Genomic DNA, 13,978 nt, shown 5'->3' with positions numbered 1-13,978 from the left:
ACGCAGAGAGACTTTCGGGAAAGAGGCGGTTTGTTAGAGTCCCTAGATTTTTAAGACTTGTTGAACAGTAAAGCTCTTTGAGGGGTTGGAATTAATCTTTAACATGAGGAATAAATGTTGCGTGGAAGAGTTACTTTTTGGATAACCAGTTCTTGCAAAGAGTCTACTGGACCTTAGTCTCTGGAGAATTAAAATCTCGATCTAGATGTAGAGTTTGCTGTGATGAAGTTGGCAACAGCCTGTTTTCCTCCTCTTTTTTTTTGGAATGGAAATCATCGTAGGACTGAATTCTCTTTGCTGAGGTCGGAGGACAGCTCTGCTCTCAGTCGGCTGTCTCGGTCCTTTCTGGCTGGGGAAGGATCTGACGTCTCCTTCCCCCGCTTCTTCCTCTCCCTCCCCTGCCAGAGATCTCCTTTGTTTATTCGTGGATGGCTTGTAGGTGACTCTCCAGTGTTGTGCTGAAATCTTGAAAGGTGGGAATGCTGTGTCTTGGTCCGTGATTTCTGCCCCAAACCCGTTACTTAAAAAATCATAGTGTATATTCCATTACCTTTTTTTTTTTTTAATGGAATCTCCGCAAGTGCAACCTGGATAAATATTATTTAAATTTTATCATTCCACTGTCGGCTCACCTGTGAAAGTACACGTTTATTTTGATCTGTACAGTTTTTGCGAAGATTGTATGATACTTTTATTCTTCTGTTCTTATGTGAGTATTTTCAAAACTTTGCCTCATTCAAGTGTATGAAGTTCTTGGTGATATGAATTAGTGTTTGATTAAAGGTAACCTTTTCCCCCCTTACTTGGTTTGACAAAGTATCTAATAAGACTCCGTTTTCTATTCTTGGAATGTATGTATATGTTATATATTACCGTTTTTCTTTAGTTAGCTAGTTATCCATAATGTGTATATATGTATCTACACAGCTGCAGTTAGTCTAAAAGTTTTATTACTCAGCAGATATTCTGATTTCTTCTGTCAAAAATAAGCACTGGTGTGCTGTAAATTCTAGTAAGTAGTCAGGAATGTAGTTAATGGAAGCCTAGGTATTTCTGATTGGCCTAGGTAGATTTGTATAAGTTCTAAATAGACTTATCTTTTTCTCTACAGGAAGTTTTCTTATTTTCTTAATATGTTTTCTTTAGGTGAATCAAAAAGGGTCCCAGGAAACCTGTGAATGTTGAAGAAAATTCGTCTGTGAATTTTTGGTATTCGAGGAGGAGTCAGTATTTATATTCATCTTTTAAACTGGGAAGATTTATGTTTTATTTTAAAACTTCTTGATATTTACAATGAATGGACACAGTGATGAAGAAAGTGTTAGAAACAGTAGTGGAGAATCAAGGTAAGCACTTTATTATCAAGTATTTATTATGAAGAGAATGGAAAACTTGTGTGACTCTTTTTAGTTTTCTTAGTAGATGGCAGTTTTCAGGTTCAAATTCTTCCTCTTAGGTATCCAAACAGTAAAAAGTTTCTAATATAAAGAGCTTTGTTGATAATACAGGTTTTAATTATTTTTTTCCTTTGAGATACACAAAGAAGAATTTAAGTATAGAAGTTTGGGTTACTTAAATCTCCTTGGAGGTATATATTGTTTGGGTTAATAACTGAAGCTAGAACAAGTAGGAAAAGAGATTTAAATTGATTTGACTGTTAGTGCACTCTCTAAATAAAGGCAATAAGAATTTCTTTCCTCATCTTTTTCTGGCATTTTATCTTCTACCTGTGCTGTCCAATATAGTAGCCACTAGCCACATGTGGCTGTTTAAATGTAAATTAATTAAAATTACACAGTATTCAAAATTCAGTTATTCAATCACACTAGACACATTTCAAATGCTGAATAGTCCCATGTGGCTAGTGGCTACCATGATGGACGGTGCAGATAGAAAACATTACTATCACTACAAAAAGTTCTTTTGGACAATGCTGATCTGGATATTTGTTAAAGTATTGTTGCAACTCTTTTTTCCTCCTATTTTCTTTAATTTGAGTTTTAATTATATATGAGTGAGTTAAGAGTTCTTACTTGGGCCATGTCTTTTTAAGGAAGATATAGTTTATGGGAATAAGCCATATTAAGCTATTTTAATGTGAAAGAAGCCTCTTCAAATACAAAGACTCTTTAAATTCTTCTGTAGCCCCCAAATTTTGAGTTATCTGCATATTAATAATAAAGTCCATGTAGTTATATATACTTATTGTATGTAGAGATCAGGAATATGGACATTGGAGTGAGACTGCCTGGTTACTTATCCCGGTTCTACTTCTGGTTAGCTCTGTGAATTAGGACAAACTATTTAACCTCTGGGGCCAGCCCCATGGCCTAGTGGTTAAGTTTGGTGTGCTCTGCTTCAGTGGCCCGGGTTCAGTTCCTGGGCACCGACCTACATCACTCATTGGTGGCCATGCTGTGGCGGTGACCCACATACAAAATAGAGGAAGACTGGCACAGATGTTAGCTCAGGGTGAATCTTCCTCAAGCCAAAGAGGAAGATTGGCAACACATCTTAGCTCAGGGCCAATCTTCCTCAGCAAAAAAAAAAAAAAGAGAGAGAGAAAGAGAAAAAATTAACCTCTGAGGCTTTGATTTTTGCAGTTTTGAAATGGGGATTACGGTATTATTTATCTTATTTGAAGTTGAGGATTAAGTGAGATGCTACATCTCAAGGTCTTAATATAGTTCCTGATATAATGAGCACTCAATATTTGCTTATTATGATTAGCATTATGTTTTATGTAACATAGGGTACTAGATAACTAAAACATTAATTATAGTGATAGAGAAATGTGATGGACAAGAAACAGGAAAGTTTTGGCAGTTAGGAGGGTTTCAGAAAAAATGTTGGGGTAGAAAATGAAGCAGTGGTATATGTATTTGACCTGAGACTTGGGATTTTCTGGTCATTCTAGGAATACTTGAGTTTATCAGCTTTCACAGGTGCACTGTTTGGGTAACAAGAACATCATAGAGAAGAAGGAGTAGTTACAGAAAGCAGCATGATTTAGCAGAACACGTGTTGGTCTGGAGTTACAAAACCTGAGTTGACACCATCTAACTAGTTCTCTGAATGATTTCTCAACTGTAAAGTAATTGAGTTGAACTAAATGATTTTGAAGTTTCATCCTATCACTTTTACAATGTGTAATAAAATTTTAGATAACAGAGTTTCTGGTGATTCTAGTCAAACTCTGTTATCTAAAACTTTATGAATCACCAGAGTTGAGAGGTAAATTAGAAGACTTTTGAATCTCAGGTTTGATTCAGATCTCTACAGGTATATTGACTATAGTAAGTGAATAGGAGAGTCACACTGTCCCGCATTGTCTTATTCATTAGTGAACAGTGAAATGGTTGATAGGTAGAAATACCTAGAGGAGACACAGGAACAAAACTACCTGGAAAACAGGAAGTAAGCCTCTTGAGAGTAAATCCTCTTGTTGAGTATGCGGAGAGATCGCGTGCTGTTATGTTCTGACCGCTTACCTCTTCGAGTAATCTTTTATATATTTTACTGCCATATCTAAAGCAAAGGTGAGTAGTAAGTCAAATTAGATGGTATAGTTGAAAAAAGTTAAACCCTGTGAAAGCAAATTTACTTACAGGAGTCTTTTATAATGCATACTCATTTAAAATAATTGCAAAGCATATTCTGTAATTATTCTGAGTCATCATTTCTACCATACAAGGTATGTGCTTCTGAGAAGTATGATTGTCGAGTTATCTAATTCTTTCAACTGCCTTGGTGTTTGTTTATCAGGAGGAGGAAGACCTGCTTCTATTTTGCTTTCATTTTCTTCCTTACTGCTGTTATGCTATCCTTTTCCTTTGCTCTACTGTCATTGTTACTAACCCTGAGACCCCCTCCCCAAAGCTTTTATAACAGGGCAGTACAGAGAAGGGAGATTGTGCCTAGTTAGTTAAAAGAGTGAGGAGGTGAACTTTGCAGACATAGGGATTTTCTTGCAAACAACAAAAGTTTCAGTAACTATGAATGTTAATATAGAGTGATGAGAAGAGAAATATGCTCTCCTTTTAAAATTAATATACACTGTAAATAGTTTTTAAAGTAAAATTTGATTTTTATTGGCTAGAATTTTTAAATGTATTTTTGCTGTAGCGTTTCTTTTTTCCTTTATGAAAATGAAGCTTATGAAATGAAATAGACTTAAGAAGTCATTTAGCATTTTTGGTTGGTATAATTAGCTTTCTACTAAAAAAAATGGTTTTTTGATTCTTTCCATGTAGAAAGCTCTCTATAACCATTGACTGAAGGGAAGAAGAATACATAGGAAAATGTGTCTTGGGCTGTGCTATAACGGACAGTTTTGAAACTTTTTTATTAAGAAATCTGGGTCAGGATGCACCTGTACGTCAGTTTCAACTCAGCACAAAGTTTATTATGTAACTGAAGTTAAGCTTTCTGAAGATACTATGGGAAGATTTCAGAGCATCAGTTCCTCACTGTGTGGATGTGTTGTTATTTGCAACCAAATTTTTCAAATCCTGGGTAGATATTTTTTATTTTAAAATTATCTTGAATGATGATTTACTCCAGGACTAGATTTATGGGTAAAGACCAGAAATATATTATCATATTTTGCTCATTTTTGGATGATTGATACATGCTTAATACTCAGAAGAATTTCTCTGCTTGCCTGTAGATTAAATTTTTAATAATATGTTTGTCCATGTAAATTTGAGAATTTATTTGAATGACTTTAATTAGTCTCTATCTATTATGCTCTTGAAAAATTCTTACAGGGTGAGGAAGGTTGTTAGTGATGTGCTGTAATGGTCTCAACCATTTAGAATTAATCTCTAGCTGGCAATGGAGCTTTGTGGACTGTAACACTTCAATTGCCTTGGCTTATAGAAAATATTTTAATTATCATTTTATGGTTCAAGAATCTTTGGATCTCAACTTGTAAAGTGTTCTGGGTAGGCAGTGAATAGGGACTATGATCACTGGAAATGTTCTCAATGAAAACCTCCTTTTTAGAAATTCAGAGTTTTAAAGGCTTTTTAGAGGCTTTGAGAAGCCCTAGAGCCTCAATGACCTGTGACATTTAAGGAAAACCGATTCAGAGTTAATTTGAACACAGGGCACGGTTTGCACCATGGATCTGTTAGTGTCCTGTTGAATTCTACTATGGTATACTGTGTTTGGAAACATTGTATTTATGTATACACATACCAGAAAGATTTCTTGCCATCAAAATCAGTTAGTTTCTTTCACTAAATAAATTTGAACAGTTTTTAAAGTCAATACCAGTTAAAATGGTGTTTGCTGAGCTTATTTTGCAGTTATCTCAGAGTTTTAAAAAAAATGTCATTTTTTAAATTTCCAAAGTTTGTGTTAAGAAACATTTTAAGGAGGATGGGAAAGTGTGAAATCACAAAGCCAGAATGGCTAGAAATCATTGAGTTAAGGAAACTGGTTTTTAAAATTTTCTGTGATGTCATTAATTGCAGGAAAGTATGACTCTTTTACATCTCATTTTTGTTATTCCCTATTTCTCAGTTCAGTATGTGCTTTCTTCATCTTTTCCTGTTTTTTCTCTCAAATATCCTGTATATGCTACTAAATCTAAGATCATCTAAGATCGCTTCTTATCCTTTGAAAACTCAATAAATCGTTAAGCAGGAGCCTTAATAATAGGATACTCTGTTTCCAAGCAGAATTTACCTAATTAAAATTTTCACATAATTTCCTAGGATTGTGGTTAATCTAGGTTACTGTAAAGTATTTAGGCTTTTTTAACTGATAAGGCTAAGAGAATTGTATATGACTTGACTTTGCAAGACATTACTTTTATCTACATAGGTATGAGATAATGTGGGGGCAAACATTAATGTGTAGTTACCCCTTTTTTATACAGTAGCCTCCCCTCATCCACGGGGGATGTGTTACAAGACCCCAAGTGGATGCCTGAAACTGCGGATAATACAGAACCCTGTATATACTATATTCTTTCCTATGCATTCATACCTGTGATAAAGTCTAATTTATAAATTAGGCACAGTAAGAGATTAACAACAACAATAATAAAATAGAACCATTATAACCATATACTGTAAAAATAGTTCTGTGAATGTGGTCTCTCTCTCTCTCAAGATACCTTATTGTACTGTACTCACCCTTCCTCTTGTGAGGATGTGAGATGATACAATGCCTACATGTTGAGATGAAGTGAGGTGAATGATCTAGGCATTGTGATGTAGCGCTAGGTTAATATTGACCTTCTGACAATACATGAGGAGGATCATTGAGCCATGATGATGTTGATGGTTGGATGTCATAAGCAGATGATGTCCATGGTTGTTAGAACACAAGCACTGTGATACTGCGATAGTCAATCTGATAACTGAGATAGCTACTAAGTGACTAATGGGCAGGTAGCTTATGCAGCGTGGATACGCTGGACAAAGGGATGATTCACGTCCCAGGTGGGATGGAGCGAGATTTCATCATGCTACTCAGAACAGCACGAAATTTAAAACTTACGAAGTTGGGAATTTTCTGTTTAATATTTTCAGACCACAGTTGACTGCAGGTAACTGAAACTGTGGAAGGCAAAACTGCATATAAGCGGGGAAGACTGTACTGTTGAAATAGTTGCTTATTTAAGATCTTGACGACTGGTGGGTTACATATGATATAGTTGGGTTTAAAAATAAGAGTATTTTTTGTGATGAAGAGATAAAGAATAGATGGAGAAAACTTTTTTGTATTTTTTTAAGGAAAATTTAAAAACATGCAGAAATAGAAAAGTTGCAGCCCAAATTTCGGTCCTTGGACCAGCAGCATTGGCGTCACTTGGGAGCTTGTTCAAAATGTAAAACCTTGGCCCCTACCCCAGACCTTCTGAATCAGAATCTTCATTTTAACAAGATTCTCCAGTAATTCGTATTCATATGAAATTCATACGCATATATATGAAGCGGTTCATTCAGCACCTTGCCGCTTTTTTTGTTACTGATGTTGTTATACATCGTTTTTATTTTCTGGGAACTCCCAAAGAACAGTGTCATAGGCCCTGCCATCAAGAGGCTGGGTACATTTCATTGCTCTAGAAACAATAATGCAACCAATAATCATTGAGCTCTTAACTCTGACTGAGCCAGGCATGGTGCATTATGTGAATGTATCACAGTTCATCCTCACAAAACTCCTGTGATGTTCACAGTACTATGAGTCCCATTCTCTAGAAGGAGAAACCAGATTTATAACCATTAAAAAAAATAAAATAAAAAAAAAGCTATTGGGGCCAGCCTGGTGGTGTAGTGGTTAAGTTCACATGCTGTCCTTCCGCGGCCCAGGGTTCGCAGGTTCGGATCCTGGGCGCAGACGTATGCACCACTTATCAAGCCGTGCTGTGGCAAGTGTCCCACAGAAAATGGAGGAAGATGGGCACAGATGTTAGCCCAGGGCCAGTCTTCCTCAGCAAAAAGAGGAGGATTGGCAGCAGATGTTAGCTCAGGGCTAATCTTTCTCACCAAAAAATAAATAAATTTCAAACTTCACTTGGATTTCATTGACTTTTCCATTAATGCTCTCTTTCTATTCCAGGATTCAACCCAGGGTACCATGTTATGTTTAATTGTCAGCTCTCTCCAGTGTCCTCTGTTCTGTGAGAGTTTCTTAGCCTTTGTTTGATTTCCTTAACAGTCATCAGAAGTACTGGCTAGGTGTCCTGTAGAATGTCCCCCAGTTTGGATTAGTCTGATATTTTTGTTAGGATCAACTAGGGTTATCAGTTTTTAGCACGAATATCACAGAGATGAAGTGTTCTTCCAGTCACATCGTATGGGGAGCATAATATCCACGTGACATTACTGTTGATGATAACGTCCATCACTTGGCCAAGGTAGTATTTGCCAGGTTTCTCCGCTGTAAAGTTACTGTTTGTTTTTCCCTTTCCGTGCTGTATTCTTTGGAAGCAAGTGACTGTGTCTGGCTCACTCTCAAGGGGGTGGAGGGAGTGGAAATTAAGTTCATCTCCTGCTGGGAGGGAGTGTCTACATATATTATAATGGAATTCTTCTGTAGAGAAGTCATTTCTCCCCCGTTTAGTCACTCATTCATTTATATAAGCATGGACTTATGTATATGTATTTTATACTTTGGGCTATAATCCAATGAATTTATTTTGTTGCTCAAATTGTTCTAGCCTTGCCCATTGTGAGCTTTCTGTCGAGTTGGCTTCTGTGTCCTTTTGACACATTCCCATTCTTTTGCCCTCGAGTCACTCATTTCTCCAAAGAGCTCTGGTCCCTTTTATTGGAGAAAAGGGTATTAGAAAGCAGATTTGGGTGCGGGGTATGCTCATTCCTACTCAGGTGTCACTACTTCTAGGCCCTCTCAGCAGACAAAGCAGACAGAGCTAGTAACATATGTATATATAGTAAACCACATATATCGGCATATCTGTAGTTCTTTCTGTGTCTGTCCATCTGTATACATATTAAGGTAAACTTGAGTTTGTACTGATGTCTCCAGCTATAATCCTGAACTACAGGATTCATCCTAACCTTCCTTTCTTGCTCCTTTATAATTTCTATCTCCAACAGAGAAACCTGGTTCCCACCATCCTCTACCTACCATCCATACTCTTCACCCTCAGCATATGGGTAAAGCAGTTGCAGAATTTCTAGGCTATTCTCACAGAAGAAACAAATTTACCAACTAGAATACAGTGTTTACATACAGTGTACAGTTCCTATTATATTTAGCCTTACAGTTTCTAGTCAAAACACCCGTTTTCCAAAGTTACTCAAGTTAGCTTCTGCCCCCCAACCCCCTTCAGTATGGTGATATCATAAATTTATAATAATGTTAGATTCATTTGTCACAGTTTGCATTCCATCCTGGGATACTCAGTCACATGGGTTGATTTTTTTTTAAACTTGCACGTATTACATACACTCTGTGCTACACAGTTTTGTGGGCTTTGACAAATGCATAGAATCATTTATTCTCCGCCACAGTACTGTCAGAATGATTCCGTCATCTAAAAGTTCCCCTGTGTGTCCCAGATTTATGGAATCAAAATTTTCATTGTAACAATATTCCCAGGAGATTTGTATGCATATTAAATTCATATGCATATATATGAAGCTATTCACCTGGAGTCATTCAGTATCTTGCCAGGCGCACACCAATGCACCACTTACCAAGCCATGCAGTGGCAGGCATCCCGTGTGAAGTAAAGGAAAGATGGGCATGGATGTTAGCCCAGGGCCAATCTTCCCCAGCAAAAAGAGGAGGATTGGCAAGGGATGTTACCTCAGGGCTAATCTTCCTCACAAAATAAAAAAAAAAAAAACCAGTATGGAGATTCCCCCCAAAATTAAAAATAGTAGTACCATATGATCCAGCAATTGCACTTCTGGATATTCATCTGAAGAAAACACAAACACTAATTTGAAAAGATATATGTATCCTATGTTAATTGAAACATTATTTACAATAGCCAAGATATGGAAGCAACCTAAGTGTCCATCGATAGACGGACACTTCTATATACCATAAAGAAGTTGGGGGGGATATATATATATATATATATATATATATATACACACACACACACACAAGGAATATCACTCAGCCATAAAAAAGAATGAAATCGTGCCATTTGCAACAATATGGATAGACCTAGAGGTATTATGCTAGGTGAAATAAGTTAGACAGAGGAAGACAAATACTGTATGATTTCACTCATATGTGGAATCTAAAAAACAAAACAAATGAACAAACAAAACAAAACAGAAACAGACTCATAGATACAGAGAACTGGTGGTTACCAGAGGGGAGGGAAGTGGGGGATTGGGCAAAATAGGTGAAGGGGATTAAGAGGTGCAAACTTCTAGCTATAAAATAAATAAGTCACGGGGATATAAATATACAGCATAGGGAATATAGTCAATAATATTGTAAAATTTTCTATGGTGACAGATGGTTACTAGACTTACTGTGGTGATCATTTCATAATGTATATAAATGTCGAATCACTGTGTTGTACATCCGAGACTAACATAATAATGTATGTCAACTATGCTTCAATAAAAAACCAAAAAACAAAGTTGATAGGCACTATAGATGTCATCTGACTGATCTGTTTTCTTGATGCCAGTACCACACACTGCCACCAATGAATAAAACACTTACAATCAGACTCAGAGAAATACACATTGTAGAAAGCAGGAACATGGAATCCTATGTTGCCATGACAACAAGAAGATAATTCCATTTCAAAAGGATCACCAGCTCCTGTATGAAAAATAAACTTCTCTTCCAAGCAAGGTTTTTTAAATGTTGCATGCAGGAAGGAAAGTATTGAACATCTCACTCCAAATAACTGATTACATCCTTTGGTACCATCAGTACCAACTACAACCAATATGAAAAAGCCACTTTGCTTTCTCCAGGTGTCCCTAAAATGTGAGTGCCAGCAACAGAATGAAACTTCCAGATAGCATATCATTCCCTCTGCCAGGGAATAAAGTAGCTTTTCCTTGAATAGTAACAATCATGCAATCTCAGCAATCTCCTCAAAATGAAATGTTTTGATCTAATAAACTAACCTTATGAATAAACTCATATCCCAGAAGTCTTGCTGTTTTAAATAAATACACCCTTAAAAATTACATGACACTGATGTTCTTTGAGGCTATGTGATAGTAATATTATAGATATAGATTACTTTAGAATTACAAGTAACCCTACAGATCATTCAGTCCAAATTCTTCACATTTTGGATTAGAAAATTGAGACTCAGAGATGCTTAGTGACTCAATCAATGCCGCAAGATGAATTAATACTATTTTGTACTATTATACTGTTTTTGTACTACTGCAGCATTGATACTATGTTTATACTGTGCAGTGTTTTCTATTAAAAATAATCAAAGTACCCACACTTCCAGCAATTACTTACATGAGCAATACTGTAATCTCTAAGGATACTTTAAAATATTTTGCCAATATTATACTTCAGCATGTAGAAGTAACTTCTAATGTAATCTTTTTAACTGTAAGGAGTTAACGAAAGAATAAACTGATGTGTTTCCAAATCTTCCTTGTCCTTTACTGTCTTTTGAAAAACTGGTACTGTAAAACTTCATCAAGTTTTTATTAATTGTAAAAAAACTATCTTATCTAATGAAAAGTGTCCATTATTATATATCTAATTATAAATATAGTATAATTTTAAGTGTATGGCTTTATTATCCAGTTGTTTACATTAACTGAGCTACTCAACATTACAGTCCTACTTTAATGAATAGATAAAAATAATTTTAATTAAATTATTGAAGTACCTGAAATCTAATTTATATACTTATTTCATAAATAGCAATTATACTATATTAAGTTTAGAGTGTTTCTAAACTTTTAGGCTGAAAATAATTATTTTGCCTAATTAGGTAGATATGCCATTGAAATTTCACTTACTATTAATTTTCTTAGCAAAATTTTCATTGAAAACATAAAGGTGAATTTCAGTTAAGCCCCTCTTCAAATTAATATTCATTCATAATTAATGAAATTTGAAATAAAATATTTTATATGTTAATAGTGACAACATTTAAATAACAAAAAATTAAGTGTGCAGGAAAATATTTATCATGATATTTTCTAAAATGAAAAGAATAGGGAAGCTTGAAGAAAAGAGCTTACAAACAAATATATCCTTTTCCACCAGCCCCTTGTCAACCTTAATTACTTTTTAAGCCTTAGCATTACAAAATAATCAATTTAGAAAATAGACCTATCAATATTCTGCCCCAAGTAATTCTTCATACATTTTAGATAAAGGTAGAAGAGCAAAACTACAGAGAGAGGCAAATATATAGACTGATATGGTATGAGCTTCCTTCCCATCTTTTCCGGCCACCAGAACCTTCCCTTTCTGAACTTTTCATTTCCTCTGTAAATGTCGACCAACCTTAACAGTCTGATCATAAGACGGACCAACTCCCTCCCAGATTCCCCCACCACCGCCACCAGAAAATGCTGAAAAGGAGATTCAGTCTTACTGCCACTATTGGCCATACATTAGGAACAAGACCTGAATAAAAGCAGAAGCAATGGGATACCTACCAGTCAGCTCATCCCCTGTGCCACCATATCTAATCTGATGCTTATTTAACAAATGTTAAATTTAACCTTTCTTTGATTTAACCCTTTTTCCATCCTGGCAAAGTTAGTACAACATTGGAAAGAGATTAGCATTCATATGTTTTTTCAGAAAGTAGAAATAATAAATACCCAAAAGGAGTAAATGATTTTAGGAGCAGGAGAAGATTTACAAATTGTCCCTTTATCAAAAGAACAATACAATCTCCTTATTCACACACATACCTGTGTTGAGTTACTGATAGAATGACATAAAAATATGATTTAAAATAATAATAATAATAATCAGGGCTAGATACTGGCCCAGGATATTTGTCTCTATCTCAGTGTAAAGGTTCTTAGCACAATCATAAAACATAAGTTTTCTTGGTTTCTGTTTGGCTTGGTTTGGTTTCAGAATAATTCTTCTTGCCCATCTAATGTAAGGGAACTGGCAACAAATATTAATGTGAAAATTAAAAATTCAAACTTCATTTTAAAATTTATTTCTATTTTTAATATAACCAGAAGATCAAATTTTTCCAGCACCACCACTATCACTTTCTTTTAGAATGCCAAAGTCTAACCCCAATGTGGGGACTTAGGAACCAATCCATCCTTTTGCCAGTTAGGTGGCCTTGGGGGAGAAATTGTCCATTAGCTTTCTCTCCATTTCTTTCCCCCTTCCACTCTTCTCTGTAACAGCCTGAGCACATCAGCATTTCTCTATGGAAAAGCAGCAGTCATCATTGAAGATATTTGATGAGCAAAACTGAAAACTAACGAAATGAGAAAGATTAAGAGACTGTGAGTAACTCACCACCTAGGAACTAAACAGGAGTAAATGAGTACAAAATGGCTCTGAAATATGTGGAAATGAATGGTTGTACTCCTTGGGTATTCTAGATTACATTTTCAAGCACTAAAAGAAAATAATACTTCCAAACTCACTTCTTAAAACTAATTTCAGAATTTCCATTATACTGCAATCCGGATGTGTCTTGTAACATTTACATGTGTAAGGAAGGAAACATAAGTTGCTCTCATCACGCTCTGGGCAATGTTTAGTGCATTTCCAATGCCAGTCCCTTAGGGACAATGGTCAGCTCTCCTGCCTTTTCTTTTCCCTTAAAGACTAGTAAACACCACACTAGATTAGAAGCCCCACTAATTAAGAAATACAGAAGAAAGAACATTCATGCCTCTTGAACAATGAATGCCCTACCCTATAAACGGGTAGTCTGATTTATATTATTTGAGTTTAGTTAGCAAGAAGGGGATCAAATTTTTTTAATCCATAGTTTAAGATATTTGCTGTTGCTTAGAGATAGAGAAATGAGAAAATAAAATCCAACCCCCTCAACTTCATCAAGTCACAGAAAAACACCAAAGCAGACTAGGATAACAGCCAAGAATTGAAGTATAATTTACCAATGTGAATCATGAAATTTACAGATTCATTTTCTATATGGAGAGAATTTAAGAATGCATATGAGTATAATTGCAAAACAATACATAAAAGCTTGAGTCTAACAAAATGTTATTTTAAGGGTTCTATAATATGGTTGGATATGCTCTTAAGATCTAATTTGTATATAAAACAGATATGTTTATGAGTTTCTTTATAACTCTTCGCAATATGTTATATAATAATTTTACTTGGTCAACAAATATTTTAGAGATAGTTATTACTATTCAGAGGTGGTTCGTAGAAATATTGGGTATAATGGAATGCCTCAAACAAAGAGTAGCACTTAAAGAATTTTATGAGAAAGGAAAAGACAGAGATTAATAAAATGTATACACTTGAACAGCATTTTTAATGCACCGGAAAGATGCTGTGCTATGTACATGCA

At 35.4% G+C, this 13,978-nt stretch overlaps 1 long non-coding RNA gene across 2 annotated transcripts in view; it reads left to right on the top strand.

Annotated features, from left to right (window-relative positions):
• The first annotated feature begins 725 nt into the window (after positions 1 to 725).
• LOC131403836 (uncharacterized) overlaps positions 726 to 13,978 on the top strand; it is a 39,773-nt gene continuing 26,520 nt past the window's right edge. For both annotated transcript variants that reach the window (XR_009219558.1, XR_009219557.1), the window contains exons 1-2: positions 726 to 851; positions 1,147 to 1,346. This is a non-coding gene — a long non-coding RNA (uncharacterized LOC131403836). The remainder of the gene's footprint in view (positions 852 to 1,146; positions 1,347 to 13,978) is intronic.

The sequence above is a fragment of the Diceros bicornis genome, unplaced genomic scaffold, assembly GCF_020826845.1.
Source record: "Diceros bicornis minor isolate mBicDic1 unplaced genomic scaffold, mDicBic1.mat.cur scaffold_92_ctg1, whole genome shotgun sequence".
NCBI lineage: Eukaryota > Metazoa > Chordata > Mammalia > Perissodactyla > Rhinocerotidae > Diceros > Diceros bicornis.
The sequence above is the reverse complement of the archived record's forward strand: the minus strand, read 5'-3'. Positions and strand labels throughout refer to the sequence as shown.